Source organism: Olea europaea, unplaced genomic scaffold (assembly GCF_002742605.1).
Source record: "Olea europaea var. sylvestris unplaced genomic scaffold, O_europaea_v1 scaffold111, whole genome shotgun sequence".
Lineage (NCBI taxonomy): Eukaryota > Viridiplantae > Streptophyta > Magnoliopsida > Lamiales > Oleaceae > Olea > Olea europaea.
In genome coordinates, this window is record NW_019228469.1 from 676132 (window position 1) to 683448 (window position 7317).

The following is a 7317-nucleotide window of genomic DNA, read 5'->3' on the forward strand; positions in this document are numbered from 1 at the left end:
ATATTTTGGACAATCCATTATACTGCAAAAACAAAAGAGAAAAGAAGAAGACATAAGACCACAAGAAAAAAGGAAATAATTAAAACTTTGAATTGGCGATGAACTGCCTAAAAAAGGATTTATTTTACAAGAACTTTGTTCTTTTTCTTCTTTTACTTTTCTTCTCTGTTTATTTTTTATTTTATTTTATTTTATTTTTTGGGATTGGCTATAAAACATATGTAAAATTTTAAGTTGATCACTAAAGTTTAATTTATTATATATTTATATACTAAATATAATATGTGAAAAATAACTATCTTAGATGAAGTGCCCGATTGGTAGGAAGTGTGAAATTTGTGCTGGAGCTCTGGGATTCGAGTCACATCCAACGCTACAATTAAAGCCCCTAGTTGACAACCATTATAAGGAAAAAAATTGGGTAAAATGTATTTTCCAATAATAGTTTTTGGGAAAATGTGTTTTTAAAAATGAAGATTTTTTTTTAATTTACTTGCAATATTATTTTATTAAAGAATGTTTGGTTAAAAAAGAAGAGAGAGAAAAATGTATTAAAATTTTAAAAAAATCAAACAAGGGCAAAAAAAGTCTTCGATTTTGGGCTCTTGGACTTCCTTGATTAAAATGATAATTTTTTTTTTTTTTAGTTATTTTAATCATTTTCAAAAAAAAAAAAATTAATGGGTCAAACTAACTAATATAATATAACCGTTTTTCAACAATCAATTATCCACATTCTATTAAAAAATGCAAATCTTCTGAATCATGGTAGATGTAGTTATATCTATTTTGCCTATATATTCACTTATCTGATATTGAAAAATCGCATAAAAAACGAAACTATAGCTTTCATATTATGTAATTTTCACACTTGGGTTTTACATATTTTTTGAAGTACATTCTAGATTTCTGAAGCCATTCGTGATTGTTACATAAATGATTTTTTTTTTTATCGTTGTATTTTGAGGGTGATTGTCCACAGAGGTTGCAACAGTTATTGACGTTCAATTTCACTTTAAGATGTCGTATTGTTATAAAACTCGATCAGTTGATAAGTTTTACTTTTACATTTTACTATTCTTCAAGTTACTATAGTTAGTTATTTTCGAATATAATTTACTATGAAAAATGTTATAAATAGATTATTCTGCCAAACGTTTGTGCAATACCATGCAAGAGATAAAAGCACATTTGTCAGAGTAGTTTAATTTGAGTTATAAGAGCATATTCAAGTGATTCTCTATTTTTAAAAAGTATATTCCATAATTTAGAGAGCATCTATAAAGTTAGAAAGTAAAAATTTTAAAATACTCTAAAAGACACTTTATATTTAACATTTAATTTTACTACTCTCAAAAAAATATTTATTATTTTTGTCTATATTTTATTTATATTAACTTTTCTCTAGATTATTATATTATTATACTACATTAGAATTTTGAATATTTTGAATGTGTTTAATTATAGAGAGTGAATTTGGCTCTTTAAATTTGGAGAGTCAAATCTACTCTATAAATTAAAATGTTAATTTAAAGAATTTCTTAAAACATAATTTTAAGGGATGACTTTTTAAAATAAAGAAAATTACATTCTAAATTAGTCACTAGGTCTACAACTTTACAAACTGTGCAAATTGTAGATTCTTAAAAAAGAAATAAAGCCTTGTGTACAGAGCAAATATTTACAAGGGTCTTAAAGACCTCTCACATGGGTCAGCCCCGATGCAATAAAAAATGAAGGAAAAAAAAAATCCGACCCTACCCCATGTGAGACCCCGTAAGGGGTCTGTAAGAGCTCGGTCCTAAAAAAAGCTTCACAATTGCAAAACTTCTTTAAATTTTGTTACAGCTAAGAAACTTCCATTGAGGTTGGATTGTACCTCGCTATAGTGTACTAAGACCATAGTCATTGACAATTAAAATTGACGGATCATTATAAATCAACTTAAAGAAAATTAGAGGAACAACTGTGCATGTATTGAAATATCATGGGAAGAAGAAAGATCTTATTGAGTAAGATTTTGTAGGTGATACTGAGAGAAGGATTAGCTTGGTCCTTGTCGAGACTTTGCTTCATTATATACGCTTCAAAATAGAGAAATAGAGACTTACCATCCCTCTATTTTGTCAAGCGACAATATATGCTTTCGAATTTAATTGGCATGCCACCATCCTGCTTAAATAAATTTCATTGATTGAGAAGTTCGGCCACATTACACTATCATATACCTAAATCGTAACTTGTGATCTAGGTCATCATTGTTTGCAACTTAGACAATCATTACTTTCTCTTTATTAGTAAGCATGATAGTGCTAAAATATGAGGCAACACCTTCTCTTCCTAATTGATAGCTATGGGATATTTGATGTCATTGGGGAACATTCCCCTAGTTTACTCATAATGATGTTCTCGGATGACAATGACTTTTGAGTGTTCTACCACGTCGAGTTCTTCGGTCCAACCTCATCTTACTAGCATGAACGTTGAGTGATTAGCTTCTTTAATTACATTTTAAGTGGTTCCACACTTTGTCCGATGTTGCCTCTTCAGAGCGGACTCCAATAATTTTTATGATACTTGAAACAGTGTTAAATTTCAAATTCGATTGTTATATTACGAAACATTAATAATTTCAAATTTGTTTGTTACTTTCCTTTTTTACTTCAGAAACCCAAACCAGTTTACCGTTTGTTTCTCAACATGCAAATTATTATTATTATTATTATTATTATTATTATTATTATTATTATTATTATTATTATTATTATTATTATTATTATTATTATTATTACATCGAGGTCAAGGATTTTTATTCCATATCTTTTTGGAAAGGGGTAAAAAATATATTTGACCACTAAATTTATGGAAAAATTAAAATTAATTACTAAAGTTTAATTTATTCTATATTAATCCTACGTGTCTAGCAATTATTCCTACGTGTATAAACAAAACGTTGTTGCCATCCCACGTGGAAGATAAGAAGCACATGTCAGTAAAGTACAAAAGTTCGATTTGTTTCAAACTAGTAACTAAAGTTCAATTTTAATTCCAAATTATTTACTAAAGTTGCATTGTATTCCAAATTAGTCACTAATCACCAACTTGTTAAACTATTCACGCAGTAGAATCTTAATAAAACACTACATAATCGAAATATTCAAAAAGAGTAGGACGTCTTAAAAACTTGCCCAAATTTTGTTACAACTAGGGAATCTTATATTGGGGTTAGATTGCGGCCACGAGGTCCTTGTCACACAACTATATATTTCTATATTGGAATTTAATGTTACAATTCAAGGTGTCTCACGTAATGATCTAAATCTACATGTTCACTTTAAAATGCTAAAAGAGAGCGTCTTTTTTTCATTTTTATCTCAGTTTTATTCAATTCGATTTCGAAATGTTCTTATCAATACTATTTCTTGTTTCCATGCAGGTATGATGTTAATTTTTGCCTGTTAAATTGTCTCCTTCCATGTTTTGTAATTTGTATTGCAGACATATATTCTTTCCATATTCATTACTAGCACTCTCTTTTATTGGGTTAGTTTCAATTTTGATCACTAAACTTTTATGAAAATCTTAATTGAGTTGCTAGTCTTTAATTTGTGACGATCAAATTATTTAATTTTAATTTACTATCCATGTTAGTCATGATGTTACCTTCCGTCGTTGAAATTAACTAGTTTACGGTTGCATATTCTCAGCACATGATCGCTATTCCAATGCGTAAATTATTGTTTTTTCTACGATACTATATTATAATATTATTTAAATAAACTCAACGTCCAGGGTTTTTCATATATTGCAAATTTTAGTGAATTGAACATCTATGTGGCTAATCATTATGTTTTAACATACAGGTATGAATTGGACGTTAATTCAACTAAATGAAGATAACAAAGTGATTAACTTTAAAAAGTAAATAGAAGTTCAATAATTTGATTGAGATAATTTAAAGATGAGTGGCAAAATTGAAATTTTCACTAAAGTGTGACTTAAATTGATATTAGCCATGTCACCACACGTCAATAATCCATTATGTTTTAACGTTTCCATGATTTGATTGAGAAAAATTAAAGATGGGTTTATTCAATTAAAAATATATTCTTTTCCTTGTCATTTTTATTGGCATGAAAAATATAATTTTGTTATTATGTGTTCTCGATCATCTTGTAATAGCGGTCCGAAATATTGTTACTTTGTACTATAGAAATAAATAATTCAATAAAATAAGGGTATGCAATAATAAGTTATATAAGTATTTTTATTTATTATTATTATTATTATTATTATTATTATTATTATTATTATTATTATTATTATTATTATTATTTTGGGTGAAATGGAAATCTTTAGAAGTCATATGAGTTCTATAAAAATAAAAATAAAAACAAAAACTCTTTAAATGAAGAATTACACGACAGTCTTTACTTGAAAAACACTATAAATTATTTAAAAATCTAAATTGAATACACCCTCCAAAACATTATAAATTAAAGGAAAAAAAAGTATATATTTAAACCTAAAATATTTGTTTTCATGCTAAACATCTCTAACTAGTTGGCATCTCAAATCAACAAACTGGACAATGATGGCTTGTTCTTAGCCACTTTTTAATGCAATTACCATGAAACATATGTGAGCATGGCATGTAAGTGATTTTAGACCTTTTAGAGAATTGATCCAAGCATATTGTACAAGAATCACAATTATTATTCTCGTCATCTAATTTCTTTCTCTTGAGTGATTTGATTGACGACTGACTTGCTGGAATCATATTATAGTCACTGTTTTCTTCTATAGAATGTTGCAATACACGATTTAAAGTTTGTGATTCACCAATAGTATAATGATAAACCGCGTTTACATCGACATCAATATGTAACACATAATGACCCGTACTCGAAAACACTTCCTTGATCAAACTTTTACAAACACCATTACATATCGGCCAAGCTCCGAGAGCATCATTCATGATTTCACACATCTTCCTATAGGACAAGAACTGTTGAGGTTCCAAGTATGCGAAATCCCAAATCTTTTCCTATTGAATTTCTGTTTCAACTTGTTCACCATATTCGAATTTGGTGTAACGAAGCGTAGTTTGCCAAGAAAAATCATACATGATTTGAATTGAGGAGTACATGAGCGGGTTCTGGCATGCAACTTCTTCTTCGCCCCTCTTTGTCATGTCAACGTATATAACTTTGTTGGATTGATAATCCATGTTTGAGAGTTATTTGTCGGAGAAAATTTCTCAAAACTTGAGGTATATATAGTATAGAGAGGAATCCGTGTGGCAAGAGGATTGCAGTTAATTGGTAATTTTATATTACCTATATATTACTTGCGGGTAAGGAAATAATATAGAATCCTTATAAGTATTTACGAACCTTAATAATTTCAAATTTGTTAGTTATACTTCTCTTTTTACTATTGCTTCTAAACATGCAAATTGCTATTTTTTTAACTTTTGTGACATAATATAAATTCGAGTTTCGAGGTTGAGGGTTTTTGGGACTGCGCAAAGGTGGAATATTAATTCAAAAGCAAATGAATTATAAGAAACAAAATCCGCTTCATATGCAAAAGAGTTCGAAGTCTTTCTCGAGGAATATTTTTGACAATTTATTATACTGCAAAAACAAAAGAGAAAAGAATATTGTAAGATAAGACCACAAGAAAAAAGAAATAATTAAAACCTTGAATTGGCGATGAACTGCCTAAAGAAGGATTTATTTTACAAGAACTTTGTTCTTTTTACTCTTTTACTTTGTTGACACACAAAAAGTTCAGCCCAAATCGAATAACCCAAGGAATGAAACTCAATTGGAGGATCCCCAAATCAGATAGTCCAAAGAACGGCCCAATCAGGATATTAAGGATAAAGGCCCAAATAGAGAAGTCCATGAACGCGGTAATACCATCGTTGAAGCTTGCAAGTCGCCCAAGATTTGAGCGAATGGATTGCCATGCAGTCGCCCAGAGCTGTGACCCTGTTCTCGCCCAAACCTTCGAGTCGCCCAGGATCTTAGCAAACATAAGATGTTATGGTCACCCAAAGGTGCGGTTAATAAAGCAGTTATTGAGTAACCCTATCACGTTCCACGATTCAAGGAATTCAATTGAAAACGGTTGAACGATAAAAAGTAATGGTAACAGTTAGAGAAGGCAGTTCCATGACAAGTTGGCCACTATGAAGAAAGTAATCGGTTATAGAGCGATCAAACAGTTTTTAAGCGGTTGATCACGAAAAAATCATCCAGGGAGTATAAAAGGAAGAAAAAACATAGAGCAAAGAGACCCCGAATCAAACACTCTCAAACAGAGAATATATAACTTTCAATTTCTTAGTTTAGATTTAAACACTTCTTTTCAGTAACTCGTGTGCTTGCGCCCCTTGGAGAAATTCTGTTTTATTTTCCAATTGTAAAGTCATCGCCAATAAAAACACCCTTTTTTGGGATTTTGTCTCAAGAGGTTTGTCCCTTACACAATCGTCTGATCCCTTTTTTAATTGTTAGCGACTAACCCGCACGAAACAATTTAGCATGCCCAATGGGACAGTGGTGTTTGGTGTTAAAGATACAAAAGGTGAAATAATATGTCTCAGAAATCCGATAAGGAAGCAACAAGTCAGGGGGGGAGTCCAGTCTGTGATCAAGCAATATGAGGAGCAGCATAGCTCTCCACGAACAGATGGACAAAATCAGAGCAGTAACAGTCGTTACGAATCAATGACAGAGTTGAGTTCTCGAACTATGCGTGCACTACTTGGAGAACTCACACAAGATGACGTTGAACAAGTAAATCTTCGAAATATTCATAATATGGAAAGATTTACCCAAAATGGGAATGCACATTATGACAACATGGCCAAACAACAGAATACTTTGAACGAAATAATGAATAAATTAGTAGGCCAAATTTGTCAACCAGTTATGCCTCTTGCAAACCACTTTCAAACTAGGACAATTGTGGGACATAATCCCTCAATCCTAAATCCAAATCAAGGGGTAGAACCACCTTTCGGTCCCTCTTCTTCAAACCAGGGGGATGGTGTAATGCCAAATCAGAATAACGGTAGTGGTACGCCTAACTTGGGAGGTAATCCAAATGTAAGAGATAATGTCCTAAATAATGGGCAGAATACCCCACGTGTTAACAAGGGAATAAATGTTCAGGCTAATGGTAACAATGGCTCAAATCATGGTAACTTTGTTGCCAATCAAGGATCAAACATCAGGCCTCAAACAAATCAACCGGTTAACCAACCTGTAGGAATTCCATATAACCCCAATGTCATGTTGAGGA